At 37.8% G+C, this 27,433-nt stretch overlaps 1 long non-coding RNA gene across 1 annotated transcript in view; it reads right to left on the reverse strand.

Moving 5' to 3' along the window:
- Nucleotides 1-6,383: 6,383 nt before the first annotated feature.
- Nucleotides 6,384-27,433, reverse strand: part of LOC131381584 (uncharacterized) — a 170,312-nt gene continuing 149,262 nt past the window's right edge. The window contains exons 3-4 of the long non-coding RNA XR_009210420.1: nt 12,292-12,646; nt 6,384-9,726 (exon numbers count right to left, since the gene is read on the reverse strand). This is a non-coding gene — a long non-coding RNA (uncharacterized LOC131381584). The remainder of the gene's footprint in view (nt 9,727-12,291; nt 12,647-27,433) is intronic.

The following is a 27,433-nucleotide window of genomic DNA, read 5'->3' on the forward strand; positions in this document are numbered from 1 at the left end:
TCTCATCATATGTACTTAATACACTTTCATTCATTCATTAATAGAGCATCATCTGGGCAATAGGCACTGCAGGTGACCCAAATAATACATACTCCCTTCCCTCAAAGTACTTTTGAAAGCCACATATGTAAAGGGACACACTATAAGCTAAATGCCAAATTGCATTTAAGGGTCTCAACAGAGTGCTCTTTGGAGGTAAGAGGGGAAAGAACCTTTGACCAGTATGATCAGGGCAAACCATCAAGGAGAAGGTATACTTTGGGCTGAACTTTGAGGGATTAAGAGAGCCTGCTCCAACAAAAGAAAGGATGTTAGGGTAATGGAAAGGGGTCAATAGTTAGGTGAGAATATGATGTTCTTGTTTGGGAGGAGCAGGAGATGAGGTCAGGAAGGTGGGAGATCACACTGAATATAATTATTCAATGCCAGGCTGAGGAGTGTCAATCTATTTTTCTCCCTATAATAATGTTAGGGTAAACAAAATAAAATTATTTCAAGAAACACATACAATGAAATAATAAAATATAAATGAAAACTACCAGACAAAAGGAAATACAAATTAAAATAAGAAGACAAGAACAGATGACGTTGCTAAGGAAAAACTATTTATGAGCCTCCTAGTGGCCAAAGCAAAAAGGAAGGTGAGATTGATAAAATTATTACTGTCCATGAGAAAAAAACTTTAATTCTATGAGAAAAGAGACACCAAATTTAAATTTCTTATGTGTGCTTAATAATGTATAGAAAATTCCTTAATCATATAGATTTATTTAAATGTCCTTTTATAAAATAAGAGAGAAAATATTGTGTATATTGGTGCTTTCTAAGTAGAATGTGCATACAGTCACCTGGGATCTCATTAAAATACAGATCCTGTTTTGATTACTATAGCCTTATAGTATGTATCAAGTTGGGTAACGTGATGCCTCCAGCTTTGTTCTTTTTGCTTAGGATTGCTTTGGCAATTCGAGCTCTTTTTTGGTTCCATATGAATTTTAAAGTAGTGATATGGTTTGGCTGTGTGCCCACCCAAATCTCATCTTGAGTTGTAGCTCCCATAATCCCCATGTTTTGTGGGAGGGACACAGTGGGTGATAATTGAATCATGGGGGCAGTTTCCCCCATACTGTTCTCATGGTAGTGAATAAGATCTAATGGTTTAATAAGATGAAACCCCTTTCACTTCACTTTCATTCTTTCTTGTCTGCCACCATATAAGATGTGCCTTTACTTCTCCTTCACTTCTTCAATGATTGTGAAGCCTCCCCAGCAATGTGGAACTGTGAGTTCATTAAACCTTTTTTTCTTTATAAATTATCCAGTCTTGGGTATGTTTTAACAGCAGCGTGAAATTGGACTAATACAGTAAATTGGTACTACTGGAATGGGTCGCTGCTGTAAAGATACCCAAAAATGTGGAAGCAACTTTGGAATGGGGTAACAGGCAGAGGTTGGAACAGTTCGGAGGTCTCAGAAGAAGACAGGAAGATGTGGGAACATTTGGAACTTCCTAAAGACTTGTTGAATGGCTTTGATGAAACTGCTGATAATAATATGGACAGTGAAATCCAGGCTAAGGTGGTCTCAGATGGAGATGAGGAACTTGATGGGAACTGGAGTAAAGGTGACTCTTGCTATGTTTTAACAAAGAGACTGGCAGCATTTTGCCTCTGCCCTAGAGATTTGTGGAACTTTGAACTTCAGGGAGATGATTTAAGGTATCTGGCAGAAGAAATTTCTAAGCAGCGAAACATTCAAGAGGTGATTTGGGTGTTGTTAAAAGCATTCAGTTTTAAAAGGGAAACAGCATAAAAATGTGGGAAATTGCAGCCTGACAGTGAGATAGAAGAGAAAAACCAATTTTCTGAGGAGAAATTCAAGCCAGCTGCAGAAATTTGCATAAGTAACAAGAAGCCATATGTCAGTCAACAAGAAAACAGGAAAAATGTCTCCAGGGCATGTCAGAGACCTTTGTGGCAGTCCCACCCATTCCAGGCCCACAGGTCTAGGAGGAAAAAATGGTTTCATGGGCCAGGCCCAGGGCCTCCAGCTGTGTGCAGCCTAGGAACTTGGTGCCGTGTGTCCCAGCTGCTGTAGTCATGGCTAAAAGAGGCCAAGGTACAGCTTGGGCCATGGCTTCAGAGGGTGCAAGCCCCAAGCCTTGGCAGCTTCCATGTAGTGTTGAGCCTGTGGGTGCACAGAAGTCAAGAATTGAGGTTTGGGAACCTCCGCTTAGATTTCAGAGAATGTATGGTAATGCTTGGATGTCCAGGCAGAAGTTTGGTGAAGGGGTAGGGCCCTTATGGAGAACCTCTGCTAGGGGAGTGTGGAAGGGAAATGTGGGGTTGAAGGCCTCACACAGTCTCCACTGGGGCACTGCCTAGCAGAGCTGTGATAAGAGGGCCATCATCCTCCAGACACCAGAATGGTAGATCCACTGACAGCTTGCACCATGCTCCTGGAAAAGCTGCAGACACTCAACACCAGCTCAGGAAAGCAGGTGGGAGGGAGGATGTACCATGCAAAGCCACAGGGGTAGAGCTGCTCAAGACCATGGGAACCCACCTCTTGTATCAGTGTGACCTGGATGTGAGACATGGAGTTAAAGGAGATCACTTTGCAACTTTAAGATTTGACTGACCTGTTGGATTTTGGACTTGCATGGGGCCTTTAGCCCCTTTGTTTTGGCCAATTTTTCCCATTTGGAATGGGTGTATTTACCCAATGCCTGTTACTCCATTGTATCTAGGAAGTAACTAACTTGCTTTGGATCTTACAGGCTCATAGGTGGAAGGGACTTGCTTTATCTAGGGTGAGACTTTGGACTGCAGACTTCTGAGTTAATGCTGAAATGAGTTAAGCCTTTGGGGGACTGTTGGGAAGGCATGATTGGTTTTGAAATGGTAGGACATGAGATTTGGGAGGGGCCAGGGTGGAATGATATGATTTGGCTGTGTTCTCCCCTAAATCTCATCTTGAATTGTAGCTCCCACAATTCCCATGTTTTGTGGGAGGGACCTGGTAGGAGATAATTGAATCAATGGGGGCAGTTTCCCCCATACTGTTCTCAGGGTAGTGAAGAAGTCTCAGTGCACTTCCAGAGGACTATCTGTTAACTAGCACGTTGGGTAAGTGGAGATCAGTTAGTGTGACTCCAAGAGAGCCAAGGCCAGGAATTAGGCTTTCAGAGAATTAGGCTGTATAGAATATATGAAGGTCTGGGTGGGCAGTGTTCCTGCAACAGTATTCCTCAACTGTTTTATCTTGGCTTTTGATGAAAGCTGGACAACAGCTAATTCTCCATTGTGTTATCTTGCCAGGCTTTAGAGGAAGCACAGCCCTGGGAATCTCCTGGGAATCTTCCTTATTCTGAGTAGGGTTCAGTGCATGGTAGCTGTAGACTGGGATAGTTCTGCATGGTCCAGCTCATTTGGAACAAGACAGTTTGAGGTGATGTTAAATCCATAGAACTTCTAGTCATCACCAAGGAGCAAGGCTCACTGAGGATCAGCCTGAACTTCTATGCCTAACCAGTGACACGCAAGTGACGGAATAGGACAAAATATTTTCAGCATGTAAGATACAAAAGAATCAGTGCCCTGAACGTATAAAGAATTCTTGCAAATAGTTAAGAAGAAAACAAACCGAATTGCCAAAGGGATAAGGTATCTGCACAGGTAATTTACTCAAGAGGTTCTCAGGGAATGAAATACTGGATTAACAAAAAAATTAACGGACTTATAGTATTCAAGGTTAGCAAGGATCCAGGTCAACAGGCGCACACACACTATGTGATTATGTAAATTGATAGTCTTTTTAAGGGTAATCTCACAAAAAATATGTCTCAAGTACCCCCAGGTGCCAGCATTGCTTTACGGGCCGGGAATGTAGGAGTAAAAAAAATTCTTATTCTCATAAAGCTTACCTTTTAGTGGAGGGAGATAGACAATAAACAGGTATGCTCTGGTTGATAAAAGCTGAGAATAAAATAAAGCAAGGTAAGAGATGAGAGTGGGTGGGTTGCTGTTTTATACAGAATGGTCAGGGACAGCCTCAGTTAAGGTAACATTTGACTATTTGCATCTGTTAGAAGAAAGATTTATATCTATATGCATAGGCATTAAAAGAGCTTCAACCTATTGTTTATTGAAAATAGCAAGTTACAGAAATGTGTGTTGGGTATGATCCCTTTATATTAAAAAGGTATGTGTGTTTGTATTTAAAAAAATAAATACATATAATGCATTAACGTAATACAATAAATTCATAGTGAGGCATGCACACACACACACACATACGCACACGCAACCCTGGTTGTCTCTGGGGTTAAGTTTGCACAGGTAGTGGTAGGAAGGAGAGAGATAATGTACTATGTGGCTAATTTCTTTCTTAAAGAAAGTAAAATAAGATACTGAAAACGCACAGTAACATTTGGAAAATATCACAAAAATAGAATATGACAACGATAAAACATATTAAAACATTTTTTAAAAAACCAAAGATTTGGCGGCCATGACGTTAAATAAAAAATAGCAGCAGGCTTAAAAACAAGAGAGAGAATCAAGTGAATGGTGGCTTGTTACGGTGGAGGAAGGCACAGTTGGGAGCCACAGTTTACATTCTAGTACCTCCAACCCATGTGTGATGAGACCTTGGGCCGCTTGACCATTCTGTGCTGTTTGCCTCACCTGTAAAATGGAGACAACTACTTCTGGGAGCAGTTGTGTGTAATAGATGAGTTGACTCATATGCAATTCAGAACATTGCTTGGCACACAGTTAACAGCTTACTAAATGTTAGCTGTTAAAAGAGTTCTCAGTTCCACTAAGTGAGGGGCTCCAATGGCTCCATACAAGGCAAGCAGCCCACCTGCAGAAGGTGGGACCTCTTGACCTTTTCTTTAGCATCTCAACACTTCACAGATATCTGTCATGGTTGAAAAACTTATGTCGGGTAATTAGAGTACAAACTGACTGACTGGTGTGTGGTATAGAAGTCAGGGAACAAGCGTGGGACACAATGGAGCTCAGGTCCTGACTCGACTACTTGATTGCTGTCACCTTTGTTAGTTGAAAAATAAATGGCTCTCCCGACTCCTCCTAAGGTGCTGTTTGCACTTACGGAGAGAGGAAAAACAACAGGCAGACCCCCCTTTGCTTTGCTGACATTTATTTGCCTTAATAAGCTGTGCAACTGATCCTCAGGAAGGCAAGGGGTTTAGTTGTTTTCCTAGATTTCTAGGAAAAGTAAGTTTGCACATCTCAAACTGAGTAATCAACTTTAAAACAAATGACTAGATATGTTTTAGTTGCCACAAAGCAACTTTCAAATTCTGCCCATTGTACAACTTCCATTGTACATGGCGAAGTGGGTGACAACATTTAATTTTGCTGAGGACAAATGTTAACGGACCCTACTTGAACTACTGTTGAGGGAAAAGGAACCCAGAATTTTCTGGTATTCCATGGATACCCCTTTTTCTTACTGCTTCCTTAATACAGCCTCTCCCTTTTCCTTCCACAATGGTGTCGCCAAGTAAGCCAAAGTATGGAATGCGTTGTCCCAGGTGATCCTGCCAGGGTCACCATGCATTAATAGCTTTGGGACAAAGCCAGGTATGTTCACAGGAAACCTAGGCAACCACTCTAACTCCTGACCTGCGAAAATCTTCTCATGGATTATGTAAGTGATCATACACCACTTATCAAGCCAGACTCGGCAGGGTTTCTCTTGCCCTTTAACCTTTCTCTTCATTTCTGTCTTCTTTCTGTTCATTTTTCCTCTCTCCTTTTTATTTAATTATTGCTTTCATTCTCTATGCCCTGTTCTGTGCATTTCCTATATTATCTCCTGTCTTGTTTCCTATATAACACACTCATTAACATTGTGTTCATAATTTCCATTTATTTTCATATTACACATGTGTTCAAAATAGACACTGTCTCAGATGAAAAAAGTTGTCATATACCAAGCTAGAGCAGGCTTAGCTAGACTGCCATTTCTCCATGAAATCTTATTGACCATTCTTTTTAAGTGCTTCATAGCTTTTTTGAGAAATAACCATCTTTGGGGAATGAGCTGTAATTTATTGGGAGACATTAGCTTTAGTAAATACTTAAGTACTCTCATGATAAAGGGACCAAGCAACATTTTTCTCTGTTCCTGCATGTTTAAGAATTTAAGCATAAAAGCTGTAGCAGTGTTCCTGGTGGATGGTTGCCCCAAAGTTAATATGCTTCTGAAGATTCAGGACAGTTTCTGTGGAGTATGTTGCTTAATAACTGTTGTGACTGGTGCTTATATATTTTGTTCTTGGCTCTTAAACTTGTGCTTGGGGTATAGTGTTCAGTTTATTGAAGAAGGAACAAAAAAGCAGTGGCTTTATGAAACTCATTTATTCACTTTATCAGGATTGCTTCATTGTTTGTCAACTCAAAATATCAGTGGGGATTTAGCAAAATAATCTTCCTCTCAAATTAGATGAAATGGGAGGCTTATTGCTGCAGCTGTAAATGATCTTTTAGGTGTTACTAATTCAACTAAATCTTAGCTGTTCAATTTGTACAGCCCGTTGATGATATTATTCAGTGAAAAAGGGTTGGGGAGATTGGGAATGATTAAGAAAATGAGTCTTGCTCACAACCTAATGATAACACTTGAGGATAATGTAAAAACAATAGCAAATTTGAAAGTCAAGATGGGTCATCCAGCAATGAACTATTACCCAACTCAGTCGCCAAGATTTGGATCATTAAGTGCTCAGCTACATAAGGAAGAAATGAATTACTACTTTGTGTTGTTAAGGCTAATGTTCTTGTTTAGTGTTTAGACTGACATATAAATTCCTGTGCTGTCCTGAAGCCTTGTAGGATGGAAATATGGCAAGGTTGCCAGGTGGGCTATACTCACAGGGGTCCCACATTATCTCTGTCCAGGAAGCAGTGGTGGGAAATGGGTAAAAATATTCTCCACATGGCGTCTCCACTTCTCTGGCATCAATAATCCAAGCTACAAGTTCTTGCTATTCTTTATCTTTGTCCTCACTGTGCCTAAATTTATCTTTATCCATTCTCAGCCTTTGTTCAAGGAAAAGAAGTATTGTGAGGGCAATGAGGATCTACGTCTTTACATCCATTTCTTTGCTTTGCATAAAGTCCTCAGTATTTATTTTCCTTTAGGGATGCTGGCTTTCTTAGGGAGGGGATCTATTATAATAATTAATTTCCAGGCCACTAGGCTGAGATGGCTCCAGTGCCTTTTAAGCAAACCAAAACCTAACTCAACGTAAACACTAAAATAAAACTTTAGTTTAAGCAATCAGAAATTGCTAACCAACCTGTAGCTAGAGATTTTCAGCCTAAATCAATCAGATATTTTCTTTGTCTTGCTTCCACAAACACCTTATACAAGTTTTCCCCTTGCACCCTCTTAGTAGAGTGCTGAACCACTTGTGGTCTGAGACTGCTGGGTTCATGAATTGCTGAATGCTCAAATAAACTTGTTAAAATTTTAATGTGCCTAAATTTATCTATTAACAGGTCATTCTTATCAGGGGATTGAAAAGGGACTGAAAAATACAAACGTGATGAACTTTTGTAGAAGATAATGAAGATCAGAAATCTTAAGGCTGCCATACAGATCAGAGGTTTCACATGTTCCTTTGATAGATTAGGCAAACTCACTCAAGGCAATTAACAAAAGAGTTCGGGCTAACACTTTGGGGTCCATTTAATCAGAGACTAGCCTAGTGGGTCAATTCTGAGGCTCTACTAAGGCTCTAAGAGCCAAAGCAGGCTTTGGCTTTCTAATAGAGAAAAGGACAGAGTTTTAAAGCAGACATGTGTCTGCTAATAACCAGGACTCAATCCTTAAAATTAATTCTGAAGCCTCCGGTTTTATACTTGGAAACTCAAAAATACTGAATTATTATTAAGCTGTTATGATACTTTATGTATGTTTATTATTTTAGTGTCCATCAGAAGAAATATTTTATGTAGTGGCTTTAATAAAATTTATTTTCTTAATAAAAACATTGGCCATGTCATGTGCTGGATAGTAGAGAAACTTCACCTACATTTTGAAGAAGATCGATCATGGATAATTAAGCGAAAAGGGCCACTTAGTTTTAACTGCCCAAATAGTGGCATCGAATCTCAGAGAGGACAAAAACAAGGTTTAAGAAAGCAGGTCTTATAGCTTGCATATTATTCAAATGACCTAAATGTCAAAAGTAAAACGATTATAAACCTACGAAAAAGTGAGAAAAATCCGTTTCTAGGTTGTATTGTTAAGTCAAAAAAAGAAAGGTGCTACAAGTATATATAATACGCTACATTTTGTGTATGGCCAGTACAGAAAATGAGAATATATATTTGATTTGCATGTATTTGCACAAAGAAACCTTGGAACGATAAACAATAAACTAGTAAAAGCAGAGGAATGAAGTGGATGGAGACTTGGGTGGTAGCATGACTTCTCAGAGTATACCTTTACATTGCTTTGAGTTTGAAACAAGTAAATGTATTACTTATTCAAGAACAAAAATGAAAAGACAAAAACATGATGAGATACTTTGTTGGAAAAGTTAAACCTAGAGGGAATATTTGCGGAAGATGTAAAGTGTGACATTTGAACATAAGTACAACATTGTGATGCAGCAGAAAAGTCAATAAGCTCAGAGAGGAAACATGGGCCCAGTTTTACCACAAACTGCTTTAGCATCATTTAATACTGGATTGGCAGATGGGTTTAATGTTTGATGTCATTTATGTTTATGATTAAATATGAAAAGTCTGCCTGAAGCATTCTGTCTGGAAGGATTTTAAGGCCACACCTGTGTGCAGTGGAAAAGATTGCCTTAATTGATTAGTGATCTCTGCTGTGGGTAGAGGATAGGAGAGTGATGGTGTGCATGCCTTCTATTTGTCCTTGTGATTTTTTTTTAATCATGTACAAGATTAGGGGCTTAGAACAGATTATCTTTAAGTCTCATAGTTTAAAAATGTTAATAATAAACAGGATATGTTCCAAAAAGATAAAGCAAAGAAGGAGGGGAGGGTGTGGTCAATTGTGGTCCTGTAGCTTCAGACAAGTTCCACTTCTTGGTGGGTGAACAGGCTGGAATGGTCTAGCATTGAGTATTCCTTAGTCATTCTGTTGGAAGGTGTTCAGGGCAAGGATGCAACACTTTCTCAGGGAATGTGCTGCAGACAATTTTTGGAATATGGAAAACCTGATAGCTTCCATTCCCACTTCAGTTTCTGGAACATTATAGCAACTAAAGAGCCTACTGGAGGAAACTTGGAAGAGCCTCCGAGGCGGCCAGTTGTCTGTGGTGCTGGGGAAGAGCTGAGTGACTGATGGAAATGGAGACGGCTCATCTCTCCTGAAAGCCTAGTGGAAGGACAGATTTTTGTGGCTTCTTCAGAGCCTAGCCAGGAGAAGTCTGTGGGTCTTCTTGAAAAAGAATCGCCCTGTCCATGTGGCATTTGTGCTTCCTGATGAACTACTTGATCATACTTTCCCTGAAATTTGAGAGCCATGGTTCTAGTCTGAGGCCAGGTGACTGTGCAAGAAGCCAGTTTGCAAGAGGAAGGCGGCTGGTTCTCCATCATCTGAGCAGGACATCAAGTAGAGGTCTGCTAAGGCGTGAGGGGGATTGCTAGTGTTGTAAGGACCTTCAGAGTCTTGGAGATGACACAATTCAAAGCTCCTGATGCCATAAGTCTGCAGAGAGATAAAAGGCATGTAGAGAGCTGACCAGAGCCCATCTGGGATGGCAGTTCCCTTTTCCTCTTAGCTCCGTGGAACCTCTTGTGCCCTGGAGCTCCCGGCAAAGCAGGCTGCACTCTGCCATGTCAGCCCCAGACTCCAGGCCTCTGCTTACCGGATGGGACCCTTCCCATCTGGTATCCCAGCCAGACAAAAGCTTCTAGGCTGTCCTGTCCAATACAGTAGTCCCTGGCCAACTGTGGCCATTTAAATTAAAATCAATTAAGATAAAATAAAAATTCCATTTCCTCAGTTGCACTAGCCACGTTTCAAGTACCTGGTAGCCATTTGTGGCAAGTGGCTACTGAATTGGATTGCACAGGTCTAGCTCATTCCCACCATCACAGAATGGTCTGTTGGACAGTGCTGCTCTAGAATGTGTATGTAGAAGTCACCACAGACAGATGGATTCACCAGTGAAAAGCTTCCAGCAGGGAAAACACAGGTAAGAGCCCCTGGGATTTATCTTTTACCAAAGCTCCCCAGGTGGTGACAGTCTTTCCAGTCTCACTCTAACCCTCAAAGGAGGAAAACCAGAGTTTCCCTCGAGCCTCCAGCAATGCCTTCTAGGTCACTGTTATTTGAAGTCTGATCTGTGGACCAATAGTGGTCTGTGAACTGTTTGTAGTGAGGTTGAGAGTAGGCATTTAGAAACTTACAGAATTTTTTTTTGTCATTGCCATGACATCCAAGCATGTGATCAGGTGACTTGTCTCCCTGAAGAGTATCTAGACCAATTCAGGGTTTGGAATTTGGCAGGCACGGTAGAAGCAAGTTACTTACAGCAGGTGATATTTTAAAATTAATTGGTAAACTCTAATCTAAAAGTGTATAGAATCCAAAATCCACTGCTTTCATTAAAATAACACAAATTTAACTACAACTTTACAGGATAAATTGTTGTGACTTGCTACTGATAAGGATAAAAGAATAAGGACAAAAGATTAACAAGGATAGAAGTTAAGTTTTGCAAATGTAGTGTCACTTGCTTCATTTTAGATAAAAGTTGAGAGTGAATATTCTGATCTTGCTCAGATGCCTTTAAAATATCTTATTCTGTTCCTGCCAACATACCCCTGGTTAAGACTTGTCTCTCTACTATCAGTATTATTAAAAGAAAACATAGAAACTAGATATCCGTCATACCCTGTAAGCAGTATTGTTGCCAATTCGATTTGATTTAGATAAGTTAATAAGCAAGAAACAAGTTCCTTTGTAACGTTAAAAACCTTAAATGTTGATATGTATAGTGTTTGTACAAAGTATCTACACAGTACTTACCACAGAGACCATTATTTCTTTCATAACTTTTTGTTTTTATTGCACAGTGAGTAAAAGTGGCAAGAATAATAAGCATTTTCTATATTAATCTGTAAACACACTTTCAATGAATCATTCATATGGTTTTGAGATTCTCTTATTTTATCCCATGCTGTTTGTTTTGATTGTATGTCTTAAAATTTATTTCTATGTGTATTGAATCTAATAACAAAAGATTGGGGCTTATATTTCATATGTTTTTACTTGTATATTTCTTTTTTTCTAGTAATTCATTTATATAATATTTTGCCAAAAATGTCTGCAAAAGATTAAATAAATAGTCTTCAACCACAGATGATTTGAACAGCATGTCCACACTGGACCAGGTTGCTTTGCTGTTCTTTCCTGGGAGCAGCTCGCAGGAGACGCCTGGAAGCGGGCTGGCTGTGTCCTCGGGGCTGGGTTTGTAGACTGCCAGTTTAAAATGGAGATCTGCTGAGCCAGTGCGGAAGACAGTTCTCAGGACAATTCCTAGTTCAGCAAAACTGTGGGCTTAGAAGGGAGCATGGCAGGAAGGGAGTGATAAAGCAAAATATTCAGGTGGCAGGGCATAATTATATTTTAATTTAGATGCATTAATAGAGCAATACAGATCCAATTGTCAGCAAGATTAATAAACACAGCTTAGTGGAGGAAGAGATGGAGGTGGAGGGGTGATGAAGGCAAGGGAATGAAAAAAAATGTGACCAAGTCAGCCAGTGTAAGAAAATAGAAAAGAGGAAATGACAATGAAGAATAAGGAACAGTAAACCTAAAATCAGACGAAATGGCAAGGCATGTGCATCTCTTTTCATGTAAGATATGAATGGTCTAAAATCATCAATCAAATAACAGAAAACTTCAGACTGAGTTCAGAAAATATTACACTATCTGTTGCTTATAGATATTCCACACACCGCAAAGTGGCCAAGAAAGGTTGAAAAGTTCTTGTAGATGTGTGACAGTCATGCAGTATGCACTTCATGTAGCTGTTGATTATTTAATTTTATGAGTGATGTTGACCAGCTGTGGTTTTAGAGAATTAAACTGGGCTTGGATTCATGCTAAAGGAAATAAACCAACTTATGGACGAGAAGACCTCACTATCTTTTCGTGATTCTCACTGGGAACACTGTTCTGCTAGAAGTGGAGAAAACAGGAGAGACAGAAGGAGAATCAGTCTCTTTAGGGTATGTCTTGCCAAGAGGGCAGGTTTCCTACCAGTTGGATGGAACCCTGTGGTGGTGGCAGTGGGTAGGCAGCTTCCTGGGAGCACTTCTTCCTGCCGTTCTCCTTACAACCCACCAGGATCCTGTCCTGGCGGGCCCTTTAGAAAGCAGGACTGCCTTGGGATGCATTGGGTTTCTCCACCCACACTAGTTCCCTCTCTTTGGGGGCGGGAAAAGGCAGTTGGGATCCAAATAGACTGATTACTCTCTTTTATGGAATTCCTCCAGATACAACAGTAATTCAGTTCACATTGCTCATCAACGTGCAGGCCACATGTCTCTGGATGGTCCCTGTATATTTGAACATTCTTCTCTTGCTCTGATGTTTCCCCCAGCTTCCAGATGTTCTTGGGAGATTACAAAACAGACAAGAATAGAAACTGAAAATTTCGAAAGCATATTTTAGTCTCTATATAATATAAATTTAGCGTAAGTCAAGCTAAGAGATTAAACCTGATGTGAATAAGAGCATTTTCTTTGGATGCAAATGTAGAGGAAAAACACACGTTTGATGTTGGAAACAAAGTATGCTTATTCTCTGTTGGCCTTTGCCTTGAACCTAGTTCTGTAATGGGCACATAGCAGACATTCAATACATCGTGTTAAATTAATGTCATTTAGCAAAGTGAATTTTATCCACAAACTTTTGTCATAATAAAAACATGATTCAAAGTTGTTATGTGGTCTGATCTATGAAAAAGAGCTAACATTACGATGCTGAGCTAAAAGTTGAAATGAAATGTACCCAGTTAGAATCATATAAGCAAACAGGGTTAGTAGTAGTAGTAGTAGTAGTACCTGAAAACATGAGTGAAAGACTAAATGACAGAGATGTTTTGCACTGACTTTCATGTTTTCTCCTCAAGTCCAAGATACATTGGACTAAAGGTTGGAGTTCCAGTCATGTAGAGTGAAGACAGGTCTTCGTATGAAACACAGCTAGAGCCTAAATGAGAAATAAGTTCCCTTTTCACTGAAACAACTGAACATTTTCTTCCTGAGTTTGCCAATCGTAGATGGTTGGTGGGCAAGAGAATGTATGCTTTGAACATTATTGGAGTCATTGTGTGAGCATGAGAGAGACTCAACCTTGTCAATAGAATCAGTTTGTCCCCACTATGTGCTGGGAGAGTTTATCCTAGCCTGGATTATTACCCACTCTATTCTCAGGACGTGATCAAAAGAGAAGATACCTCTAGCGCAAAGCCACGACCATCTATAGACGGATGATGCAGTGGCCTTCGAACTGGTGGTGACCAGAAAAGTGGCCTCATGGGAATGAAAGCGTCTTTATAACACTGTGCCATATTACCTCTGTTTTTTGAAAGACTTCAAGAATATATGTAAGACAGTTCTTATAAATTTTCATCATTTATGGGTGGTGTCCAAACATTTAGACATTTGGGGTTTATCTTGTTGGTATGCATGCATTAATACCCAGGGACCTGCAGGAACCAGATTCTAGATGTGCATTTTTCACTCTTATGCTACTCTTAGAAATATTTTGAGCTTGTCATTATCTGGCAGATGCAGGGAACATGGGCATGGAGAGTTCTGAATACTGATGCTGTGTTGGAACTTAGTAATTCCCTCAGGAAATGTCGGGTCCCTCCCAATCTCCTGCCATCTCTTTTACTGCCCTTAGCTAAGTCCATCACACCCCTTGCTATAATCCTGGGCAATCTCTATGCTGAGAAAACTCTTCTGACGCCATTCGCAGGCTTTTGTCTGTGTTCTTCCTCGATCATACACTTGGCTGTAAAATAACATTTTACCATGAGGTGTCGCTGTCTAACATATAATGTAAGCAATAAAGTAAAATAATTTCAATTTATTTTTGTAAATCACCTGACTGACACTGTAACACATTAAATACGTAGATTTTTAATTTTTTGCTTTAGATGAGAAATTCAAACAGAAAAACGGGCAAATCTTCAGTTGGAATTTTTTAAGTAAATAAAATGTCAAAGTTTATTTACTGGAAAGATTGCTAAGGAAAATCCAAGCCTTTTAGGTTGTCATTCTGAGCAATCTCTGACTTATTTCAAATCTACATTTCCAAAATTGTTCCTTTTGATAAAGAAGAAATCTGTGTTTAAGTACCCCCCACACCTTAGTCATATTGTGCTATTTGTCACTGTTGGGATATTTGTATACTTTGCTTTCTTATTTATTAGGAATATTCCTCCTTCACCCTCCAATGTTATCTGTTTAAAACCTACTTACTTTTACAAAGAAGCTTGGATACTAAGTTCTCTTAGTCCTCTATGAAAACTTTCTTAGTATTTTCAAATGGAAGCACTTATCCCTACTTTTAGGTCTGTATGCCTTTTTTTTCCTTTTTTTTTTTTTTGAGACAGGGTCTTACTCTGTCACCCAGGCTGGAGTGCAGTGGCGTGATCTCAGCTCACTGCAATCTCTGCCTGCCAGGTTCAAGTGATTCTCGTGCCTCAGGCTCCCCAGTAGCTGGGACTATAGGTGTGCGCCACCACACCTGGCAAGTTATTTTATTTTTATTTTTTGGTAGAGATGGGGTTTCATTATGTTGCCCAGGCTGGTCTAGAACTCCTGGGCTTAAGCAATTCACTGGCCTCAGCCTCCCACTGTAGATCTCTATGCCATTTTATTGTGCTTCTTATGCAGTGTTTAGTAAAACACTAGCTCAAACAATATTCATTCCTATTTTATCATGAAAGCGATGATGAATGATTATGATGCAATGACCACAAAGCCTAGAACAGTACTTAGAGTAAAAGTTAGTAAATGTTAGTTAAGTAAGTGAATTAATAATTTAAAAGAACAGACAGAGGAAGATTGAATTCTAGTTGACTTTCGAAGCATTGCTAATTTACTGGGTGCTGGAGACTGGCCATACAATAATAATTAAAGAATAATGATCAATGACAGTATCTAAATATATAAAGAAATGCATTCTATGCAGTGCTGTAGGAAACCAATCAGAACGATTGATTTACTGTCCATGATAATTGATGACATGAGAAAGTAAACAGGTCATCGAAGTGTTAGCAACTCTATTTTGGGCTTCTTGCTTTTTATCCCTGCTCTTCTGCACAAGTAAGAATGCAGTTAGAAACATGATATACACCCTGTCTGTATTCAAGTCAGGAAAAGTGTTCCCTTTATCCATCATATTGGTGATAAAAATAATGAGATACCGACAAAACTGAAAGGGGAGAACAGAAAGTCTGTCAAGGTAAAAATTAAGGAGATTGGAGTTTGAACTCACTCTTTAGTAACTCAGTCTATTAAAGAGAGATGAAGATCACACTTATTTTTTTCTCTCGCTATTGGTCTTTGTGATTATTACTGGTAAGCTTGTTTGCCACCCTGCTTAGCGCTCGAATGGAAATGGGCTATTTCAGTTACAACCCTCAGAAAAATCCCCCCCAAAGGTTGGTAAGCTGTCCCAGCAAGCAGAGATTCTACAAATCCTGATGGTGTCAAACACTCCAGAACTAGCTGCCTATACTCATTGAAACCTATCCCCAAAATTCTGGTGCAGTATTGAGTCAAATGGCTATTATTTTAATGTTAAAAGTTATAAGAAATCATTTATAGAAATTAGAGCAGCTATACATTTTGTTTGATCAAATTACCCAGGATAGACCAAAATTTATGCATACTTTTGATGTATTTTCATCTTCTTTTAATGCTCTTCCACATTAAAGATTCTACTAAAAATAACTTAAAACAAACTTACAAAATCTAAAACACATACGAAGATTTCTAATGTGTGGTGATTACCAACCAGTGACGTCTGATTCACCCTCTAACCTTTGCATTAAGATACTCACAAAAGTACATGGAGTTGCAGAGGCATAGTGTCACGGAGAATGTAAAAATACTTTTTGATTTAGCAACATCTGGGGGAATTGCTTCTAACTGTCATGTGGTTGATCAGGAACCTTGATCTATGTACTACCGACAAGGAAATAGTGGGAAAAGGTAACCACCCATCCCTTTTGCTGTGTTCTGTCTTAACTAACTGCTAGAATTTAGAGAAGTCTTCCCTATACTGCCCCTCAATCACTTTCAATTGTGTTGAAAGCTATTCCTTTTCCCTAGTCAGAACCTGGAGAAAATCTGTAGAATGCATGTAAACTAGTAGCTTGGGGTGCTTTTGTGCCTCAGTGTTTGAGTACCAGTATGCCAGACAGGAAGAGTGAGAGGTAGGTTTACAAGGCAAATGGAACCGGGAAGGTGTTTCAAGCTTCTGGGCTCCTCAGAGAGGATTTTGCAAGGAAGTTAGTGAGGAGTTTTCTCTGAATTGGACTGTGAGACAGATATAAGTTGCTCTCCCAGTTTGCGGTGGAGGGGTGGTTGTCACCTTCTAACCCTACATCTAGAGAGGGAGGTTCAAGGGAACTGCACAAGGTGTTTGAAATGTGTTCCTTGTAGCTGGAAGACAGCGAGGACTGTGTCACAGGCCTATCTAAGGAAGCTAAAGTGATTGCAAACCAAGATATCAGAGAGACTCATATGAGTTTGTGATTTTAAATATATGTGTCCACACAGTTGGCCAGATATAGAAATAAATTTAGATGTGTGAGTACACACACACACACACGTATTTTTTAGCTATGTATTTAGTGAGGGCCTAGAGCCAATTATTCCCTAGTAGCAATGAGCACAGCAAGGACCTAGATCTTGGTTTCTAAGTACCATGATCCATTACAAATGGAACAGGGCTCTTAGGAGAAATTATTGTGTTCAGGTGTAGAGCAGGAAAAATACAGAAAGCATGAAACATCTTGTGGCACTAAAAGCAAATGAAGTGTTGAAAAAGACAAGGGTATGCCACAAGGATCTCCCAATGGGCAAATCTAAGGGACTTTGAACAACAAAATATATAATGAGAATAATGGATTATAACTCATATAGAAGAAGATAAAAACTCATGCATCCATACTTATATAAATAAATAAATGAGGTAGAAGAGACTGCTCTTTATTGCTGTAGAAATGTAATTAGTAAGAGAATGGAAAGGTAAGCCATAGAGTAGAAGAAGGTATTTTGCAATACATATATCTGATGACCGATTAATGCCCATAATGTATAAAGAACTTCTACAAATCAATGAGAAAAAGACAAACAACCTAATAAAAAATAGGAAAGTCCTTGAACAGATACTTCACAGAAGAGGGTATTTAAAAGGCCAAGAAGCACATGAAACAGGAAAATATCACTAGACACCTACAAGAATGGATATATTTTAAAAAATTGATGATACTAAAAGTTAGAGAGGATTTGGAGCAAGTAAAGCTTTCATGCACTGCTCAGAAAGCTGTTTGGCAAAAGCTGCCAGAGTTGTATATGAACATACTTTACAACTCAGTATATATGCACCAAAAGACACGTTTATAGCTCCAAACTGAACCCAAACCAAATGTGTACCAACAGGAAGAAAGGTAAATAAATTGTGACATATTCATAAAGTGAAATACTATAGAGCAATGAGAATGAACAATTCTGGCCGTTTATAACATGAACGGAGCTCAAAAACATAATCTGGAACAAAGGAAGTTAGACACAAAAGGATACATAAAATATAATTCTGTTTATATAACGTTCAAAAATAGGTAAAACTAATCTGTGGTGATATAAGGCAGAGTAGTAATTACTTTTGAGAACAATTAATTATTGGAAAGAGGCACAAAGAGGGTGTCTGAAGTGCTGATAATGTTTTAGTTTTCATATTATTGTTGGGTACAAGGATACTATGTAAAAATTCAAGGTGCATATTTAAGATTTGTTAACTTTTCTCTGTATATTATATTTATATTTCAATTTAAAACTTTACATTAAATAGGAAAAAACAAAACACCAAAACGAAGGAATAGTGTGGGACTGTTGTCTTCTTAGTACATCATAAATCATGCTTGTTCAATATATAGGTTTTTTATACTTACACGTAGACGCAGAGACACACAGATAGATCTAGATTCTATCTATCATATGTCTATCTACCTAGATCTATAGATATATCAATATTGATATAGCTATATTGATATACAGAACTATCTATAGATCTATCTATCTATTTATCTATCTAGAGAAATACTCCGGGTGCACATAAAAAGACGTGTCTAGGATCATTATCTAGAGATCAATGCAATTTCTGGTAAGGGTCTGACATTAAGACCAGGTCTCATAAAGTCTCTCAGACAAACATCTAGAGGGCCTGTGTTCATCCATATTCAGTCAAAGGCTTGAGACAGGGACACTGGGTAGGAGTAAAGGGATGACTGCTTTTCCTATCTGGCAATCACCAGATGTGGTTAAAATTTCTCCTTGTTCAAAGATACATAAACAAGGAAAAAAACAACAAATGAAATCCTTTAAAAAGTCCCATGTGACATAAAAGTAAGGACCCACTGCTACAAAGTACTGTTAAAAAATTTGCGTGAAAGTTCATCATGGTAAAAGAAGGAAATTAAGAATGCACCTGCTTTGAGTTATTAAAAGATAAAAAGGTTATCTAGAAAAGAGTATTTAAAAGGGAAGCTGATAAAGATAAAAAAAACTGCCAATATTAAGAAAAGAAGTCATAGAAATTAAACTCCATTGCAGAATGAAGATCCGCACTGGGGACAGTTAGGGCAGAATGGTTTATATAATGAAGAAAAAAATATAAGAAACAAAATGATAGATTTGGGAAATAGAATATGAAGCTATGAATAATTGGCACCCTTGAGAATGAGACTAAATGAATGGACTAGAAATTATAATTAAGTTAATAATTAAAGACATATAAAGAAAAGTTTCTGAAATCTGAAAAAATACCTCACTATAGACTGAGGAAAATGTTCCAGGCAAAATGAATAAAATGAGGAGCAGCATATGCTGGTGAAAATGTGATTTTCCAGTATAAAAACAATTGAAAATTTTCAAGCAAGAAGGAAAAAAAAAGTAGCTTATTTGTAAGGGCATAAAATTTAGATTGATGCTAAAGGACCGCAGAACACTGATGCCGGACTTATGTGTAGTGTGAAGCCTACTTCTACCCAAATGAAGTAGAAGAATAAAAAATAAAAGAGAGGACAGGATGAGAAACAATTCAATTATATTTTAGGTGCATATTCTCAGGTTGTACTGGCAAGGATTGGGAAGTAAAAGGATATTAAACAAATGCTTATACTACTATTGGGCTTTATAATTAATGTAAGTTCAAATTTGAAAAAACTTGATTATATCTGTTAAAAACTAGCTCTACACTCTCCAAATCACTGAAAAAAATAAATATATATAATATGACTGAACTTATTGGATATATATTATAGACTGAAAGTCAATTCAGCAAAATGCTGAATTTAAAAGTTTACATAATAGCAAGATATTTATTTTCCTTTTTAGAAAAAATATAAGCAAATATGATTTTGAAAAAACTTGATTATATTCATTAAAAACTAGTCATACACTGTTCAAATCACTGAACACAATGAGTATATAGATGTGACTGAACTTATTTTATATATATTATAGACTGAAAATCAATTCAGCAAAAATGATATAGAGGTTACCTCTAGTTACTGAGACCATGGTTGATTTATATATTCTTCCTATGCTTTTATATTTAATAAACAGGAAAAAGATTAAAGATGCAAATCTATGAAAATAAAAATTTAAGCAATGTTTTCTGTTCATAAAGGAAATAGGCAGAATCAGGCTACTGTTTAAATATTCACCTAGGGCTGTTTTCTTATTGCATCTGTGAATAACTATGGACATCAAATAGGAACAAGGCAGGAGAATATCTGAATCTATTTCAAGGTTCTAATAATATTGATAGTGCTTCAAGTTTGTCTCTTCTTTATGAAGCCATAAAGCCTTTTTAGGGCTATTAGAGCTGCCACGTGTAATCCTAAAGGATGTATCATTCTCCACCTTTACAAAGCTGGGCCCGTTATCTCGAGTAGAGGATCATTAGTGATCAGTCTGTTAACTGCATTGGATTGCAAGGGTGATATGCAAGAGATTCAAGTAAAGATAGACTATAGTAGCCAGAGGTTTAATTCCAAACTTAAATTTAGTCACCCTGTGAGCTGAGCTTTGTACCACCGTATGTCACCCAATATTTTTGGTCTACAGTAGTCAGACCTAAGTGGTTGAGACAAACAATAACAAACACTAACAACCACAATGACCACTACAAAACAGCCATAGAGTTCTCTTTGGGGTCTGTTCCTAAGCCCTCACACTAATATCAGCTGTCTGGATTTCAGCAGTCAGTGGTGAGAAGAGGAAAGACAACCCAAATAGACTGTACCAAAGTCAGAGAAGAGAACAGTTTGTTACAAGGCCTAGAGAAGTGCTAGTCTAAGGCACCCATATCTGGGCCTTCGCAGGATGGGGACCTCCCCATTGGGAGGCAGCCCAAGGTCCATTTTGTTGCAGCGGTTGCAACACGAGAAAAAACAAAAACTATTCAAAATAACTTCAAGAGAACAAATAGAAACCAATGTCTCCATGATCTGGAAGCCAGAGTTTTAACTTTCCGTCTTCACCAAGAACTCAACTGTGGCTCAGTATTGCTTTAGACTTGATCTGTTCTTTAAATATGCTATCCTCTGGAGTGTAGGAATTACATAAAAATAAAGAACCCAGATGAATAAGTTATTTGAATGATAAACAACTGGTAGACAGGGTAACTCAGTGCTAATGCCAGCCCGAGATTTGGCAATGTTGGGAGTCTACACATGATCACTTTGCTTACCTCAAGTTAAATGAAGACATAATTTAGCCTTCCTAGTTAAACAGCTTACTTTTCACATACATCCCACTTTAAGACAACTTCTAACCTCAGGTCCCCCGACCTTCCTACCCCATGGCTGCACACAACATGGCTAACAAGCAGCAGTTTCAGTGGGCCTCAGACAACATAGATGTAAGGAGAATTTGAAGTTATACCTGGTGGAGAATTCCGAAAGATGGTAATTTCCTTTTATTTCACTCTCAACTCCAACCTATTTGCCTTTGCTGAGCCATATGGTTGGTGGGACTGATGAGTAGCTAAATCCGAGTGTCACCTTGGGCAAGGTGGGAATTCTGGTGAGGAGGGCTGGTGGAGACTTTCTTCTCTGTGCGCTGGGCAAAAACTTGGCAAGCAGCACTAGAGATCCTTGAGGTGAAGACAGAGATTCTTGGAAAGAGCTTGTTTTATACAGCTCTTGTATGTGTGCTCACTGCACCTTGCAGGGATCGACAGTGATTTTATATAAATATATAGATTTTCTAGCCCCTATGGGCCAAAAATCAGCTGAATATGTGTGGATTGAGTCCCTCTCTTCATGGGCAGAGGGACTGTCAGATGTTAGCTTCAATGAGTCAACAACAGTAACAATAATAAAAAGGCAACTTATCTAAAAGACTCAGTAGAAGAAAGGTTAGTAATCAGTACAAATAGGACACATGCTTGGTAAAATAGGGTTGCGGGAGGAGATGGAATACAACTGAAGCAAAAGACATAATCAGAGCATTTAAGGAGATTTAAATATAACACAAGTAAGAGTTTCTGTAATCAAAGATTATTTCCTAGTGATTTCAATGGCTGATTTGGAAAGGAAGGTCACTTTTGAAATAGAAATTTGTGAAAACATATCAAAAGATGGAAGTCATTATGGAGAAGATAAGATTAGCTCCATAAGACTCACTATACTCGTTGTAGGAATTCCAAAAATAGAGAGGGACGGGAGAAGGAATGTCAGTAATTAAACAATAGCAGGAAATGTCCGTGATTTGAAGAAAGCTCTGAAGATCGAAATCTACACACAGAAAGGGCTCACAGGTTCCAGTGGAGTGCATTAAAAGAGACATACTGAGGCAGGTAAAAACTCTTGAGCTCTTTCAGAACTAAAATTATCCAGAAGTTTGAAATTGATAAAAGAGATTGTTCAGTGCTATTTCCCATGCAGGTCTGGGCTTGACGTTTTATTGACTGAACTGTTTAGTGTGTGGTGGCAGAGGCCTGTAGTGGCAGAAGTTAATGTCTAGATTTTTGTCTTCTAGAGATGAAAATAATTTCTGTTTAGTGGAATAAAAGGATACAGCTCATGGCCCTAAGACACTAAAAAGTTTTGTATTTAACCTAGTGATTTTATCTTATCATTCCTTTATCAAATTACCTGTGTATACTTACCTTCTTTAATTGTCTTTGAACCTTTTATTAACATTTTACTGGTTTCCTCATTTTTTAATGAGGTAAAATTATTGGCAAACGTTCATTTTATATTGAATGAGAATCATGGTGTTGTCTTTCTGAAAATGTCTTTTTTAGAGATAAATCACTAGAACACCCAAGTGCACTCATGAAGATGCTGTATTGCTGGATAAGTGTAGCTCGTGGGCTGTGTATGCTCAAGTTCATCTTTTCTTGCACCTTGAAGTAGATCCTCAGCAGCAACTAGAGTTTGCCAATGCTCTGTTCCTCTATTCTTTTTTTTCCTCTCTCTTTATATTGATTTTATGCTTTTGCTTTCTCTGGTTCCTGAATGGGCAGTAGTGATTCCCCATTGGTGGCAGCAATGATTGGGAATTGTGTTTTATGGTCTGACCATTGGTGATCTCTGTCCAGTGGATAATGGAGATCTAGTCTCTGAAGAGTGAGAGATGATAGGATTTGATTTGTTAATCTTTTTCTGTTTGCCTATTTGTGAACTCTAATCAACTGAAAAATACTCTGTGACCATTATGGAAGGGCAACAGCTCTTGTGATCTGGACTAGTGAGTTTTTATGTTTCTGGTCTTATTTTGGACCTGCAGCTGAAGTTGTATACTTGGGCTAAAAATTATTTGTTTGTAATTCCAAAAAGCCTTTGCCTCTTGTGTATGAATGGGCAGCATTTTCTTACTTCTGGAGAGTATTTAAAAATTAGGTCTAATGTCCATTAAATTAAAGGAGATCTGTTCTGATTGCTTTTTCAAGATAAACAAGTCCTTATATAAATCAAGTATTCCAAGAATTCACAAAAACCCCGAATCTTTAATACTTTAAATGTGTGAAAGCAATTCTTCTTACAGAAACTTGCATCACAGAAATATTTTAAGAATCGAGGCTCACATAATTAAGGACTCTTTGGATGAATTTGACTACTTCTATAATTTTCTGTGATTTACTAGCATTCAGTATAGTATAGCCATCTTTTTAGTTTCCTTTGTAAACATGATTTAAGTATGTTTCTCATAAGGAGATTAGTTAATGTATGAACATTCTAAACTTCTTACATTGTCTTACAGATCAAATAAATATTACAGTTATATAATGCTCAAGATGATAAAACTGTAAATTTGTCTTCATAATTCTGACATTTTTATAGCAGTAGTTATGTTCTGTAGTGTGTCAATTTGAACATAATTTTCAAAATTCTTAGGTAACTTAAAACTTTGGAATTTTATAAATTATGTTAATTAAAGTATAATCAGTAGATACCAAGATAATTCATATATAGTATTGATACTGAAATGTTGATTACTATACACAATTTCAAGTTCATATAATTTTGCATCTAACTGTGATACACTATATAGTGGCTATATCTTTGGGCTATGAAATGGTTTGGATGTGTTGTCTCCTTCAAATCTCATGTTGAAATGTGATCCCCACTGTTGGAGGTGGGGCCTGGTGGGAGGTGTTAGGATCATGAGGGTGGATCCTTTATGAATGGCTTGGTGCCATCCTCCTGCTAATGAGTGGGTTCTTGTTCTATGACTTTATGTGAGAACTGGTTGTTTAGAAGAGCCTGGCACCTCCCACTCCCTGTCTTCTTCCTTTCTTGTTTGCCCCCCTCTCTCTTGCTCCCTGTCTCACCATGTGACATGCTGGCTCCCCTTCGCCTTCCGCCATGGTTGGAAACTTCCCGAGGCTTTCACCAGAAGCAGATGCTGGCACCACACTTCCTGTACAGCCTGCAGAACCATGAGCCAAAATACCTCTTTTCTTTATAAATTACCCAGCCTCAGGTATTCTGTTATAGCAACACAAACAGACTAAACAGGATATTCAGAATAATACAGAAATGAATATTTTATGTTTGCTACTTTGTGAGGGTGTAAAGTGATACGTGTAGCAGGAGAAAGTTTTGTTATCAGTATTCATTAGTTTTATTGTACTGGTAAAATCCCTAATTATGATGTATTTGTCAATTTTCTAGTTTCTAGTTTGTGCTGTGAAATAGAAATTATAGTTTTAGTTAAAAGTTGAATTACTGTGACTGCTTGAGACTATACTAGGAGCCGTAGAGAGGAAATACAAGTGGGTATGTGCTTTTGTTTTTCAAGGAAAAAGGGGAATGATTTTCTCCCATGTTAGTGTCAGTTTGTTCCAGAACATGAGAGCACAGTGAAGGACAAAATCTGATTCTGTATAGCAAGTTATAGAGGGTTTGAAGGATATGAATTTTATTTGCCTTGAATTATAATAACTGAAATGGAAAAGAAGCTATGAAATATATTAAAATTTTGGCAGTTTGTTTGGTTTTGATAGGTTTATTCACCAGATAATGTAAGGAATGAAAAAGGGCTTGTGAATCTTTTACTGCCAAATATATTAATTAAAAACTAGAATTCAACTTTCTCTCTGTTAAAAATGATAACCTTAGAACTTTAGAAAGGTATATAAAATGTTATTCTGCACCCTCTGTGAAATCTTTTCCTATAGCAGAGACTCTATATCTCATCAGAATAATTTTCTCTGCTTTATGTTGAGTTTTATAATGTCCTTAATTATTATTACTATTATTATTATTATTTTGAGATGGAGTCTTGCTCTGTTGCCCAGACTGGAGTGCAGTGGAGCGATCTCGGCTCACTGCAAGCTCCGCCTCCCGAGTTCACACCATTCTCCTGCCTCAGCCTCCCTAGTAGCTGGGACTACAGGCGCCCGCCACCACGCCCGGCTAATTTTTTGTATTTTTAGTAGAGACGGGGTTTCACCATATTAGCCAGGATGGTCTCAATCTCCTGACCTCGTGATCCGCCCACCTCGGCCTCCCAAAGTGCTGGGATTACAGGCGTGAGGCACCATGCCAGGCCCTTAATTATTTTTTAAAAGAGCAAAAATAAAGAACAAATGTTCCTGACTTGCGAAAGAACTAGTTTCTTACAATAATTTAACTTGTTTGCTGTTATTTTAAAATATTTTATTGTCACTTTGATTAAATAAACAACCAAGTACTATTTCTCAGCATTCATGATGCTATCTTAGTCAAGTAACCAAATCTCCAACAACTTTTGATTTTGCCTTCTCAAATTCAGATCCTAAAATTAGAAAACAAGGTGTGTCTTTTATTCCTAAATCTATCCTTGTGACTTGCCCCAGGGACCCTGGAAAATCACAAAGATTTATTATTTTGCCTTATGAAGAGAAATGCTGGAAATAAATGTTCAGTATGTTCCATATTTTACCATTACCTTGACACTATTGTAAGAGCTATATAGGAAAAATTGTCAAATCAGAAGACATGCATGTTCAATCTTTCTTTGTTAAGTTTGCATAGGTAAAATGTTATTAATATAAATATTTTAGAAACTGTATGTTTTATGGGAGGCCTCTGAGATTTATCAGTACTCTTTATTCTTATCCTCAGGAAAAACATTGATCAAACCCTCATGAAATAGTTATGTACTGTATCCCAAAAGAGAATATGACTTTCCTTCGTTCTGATATTCTTAGTCACTGTAATAAATTGACCACTGTCATTGTTTTATTATTAAACAAGTGTCAGCCTCCCTTAGATATTTGCCTGAAGGCTATTCTATAAGCTACAGATGAGTTTAATTTTTTTTTTTTTTTTTTTTTTTACAAAGAAAGGCAGTTTCAGGGCCTCGTGTGATGAACTCTTACCAGGTACTCTAAAGTGTGTACACTTTAAAGAATAGATACTTGGATATATGCTTCAGAACTCTCTTTGCTTAGACAAGTTTTAGATTTTTACCAGTGGACTGAGTTAGGAATTCCAGGACTTCCGTTAGCCCTACAGCAGATATACTTGATGAAAGCAAAAGGTAGACTGCTTGGCCCAACATCTAGTGGAACAAGTATGATCTACGTAGGACTAAATGAATTGATAGGGAAAGTTAAATTATGGTTATTTATTTGAAATATTGTTGATGTTATTTTTAATGTTTCATTTTTAACGGGTATATGAGGAAACTCTTAAGCTTTCACTAGCTTTCAATTTGGGAAACTTTGCTTTTTAAACTGAGATAAACTATTTTCATGAGATCTGATTCACATTGACTTCAGAATTCAGCAATATTTCTACTGAGTGTTATTTGTTCAATAGTAATAAAACTGTTTGGATAGGCTCAGTAAGAATCTGTCCTCCTTTTAACCAGGATACAATTGGACAAACTGTGCAACTTGAGTCCACACAAATCTCATTTAATCAGGTATGACATGCCCCCATTAAGAAGCATCATTTGGCTTTATATAAGGAGCCTATGCCATTTGCAATATGTTTATTCTCAGAAAATATCTTGTTGAAAGGTTATAATCAAACAAGAAATGAACTATATCCGAAACTAAAATACAGGAAATTGAAGAAGAGAGCAAACAGTGAGAATCAGTTTAAATAATCTATTACACAGAAAATAAATTATCTGGAAATACATTACACAAGTGCCAAATTGGGATTTCTAAGATAGAAGGAACCTGCCACAAGAAATATTCTAGTAGTCTAGGACAAAAAGTATTAAAATCTAGTAAACTGTCTCAGCAAAGACAAGAATTGGACTGGAGGGGGCAGAGTAAAAACATTCCAAATGTCTTATAGCAGTGGGCCAGGACAGAGCACAGGAAGTGGTCCAAAAGTATCATTTTATTGGGATGAGAGGGAAGAAGGCAGAAAAATGGAACATGTTTATAAGTTTATTTCAAATATCAGTAAATATAAATGTATCTGATTAAGAACAGACAAATGAAAGGTGTTTCTAACAGGAAAATATGGAAGAAATTCCAAATTAATAAGAGAAAAAGTGAAAGAAACAGCAATTCGATTTTATCAGAGAAAAAGGAATGGGAAAAAGTGGCAACTTTAATGAAAATTAACATTAAGCATAAGGAAAGTTGGAAGAAATAAGATCAAATATATGTTATTTTACTAAATGTAGATGCACTA

This window comes from Hylobates moloch, unplaced genomic scaffold (genome assembly GCF_009828535.3).
Source record: "Hylobates moloch isolate HMO894 unplaced genomic scaffold, HMol_V3 SCAFFOLD_16, whole genome shotgun sequence".
Taxonomy (NCBI): domain Eukaryota; kingdom Metazoa; phylum Chordata; class Mammalia; order Primates; family Hylobatidae; genus Hylobates; species Hylobates moloch.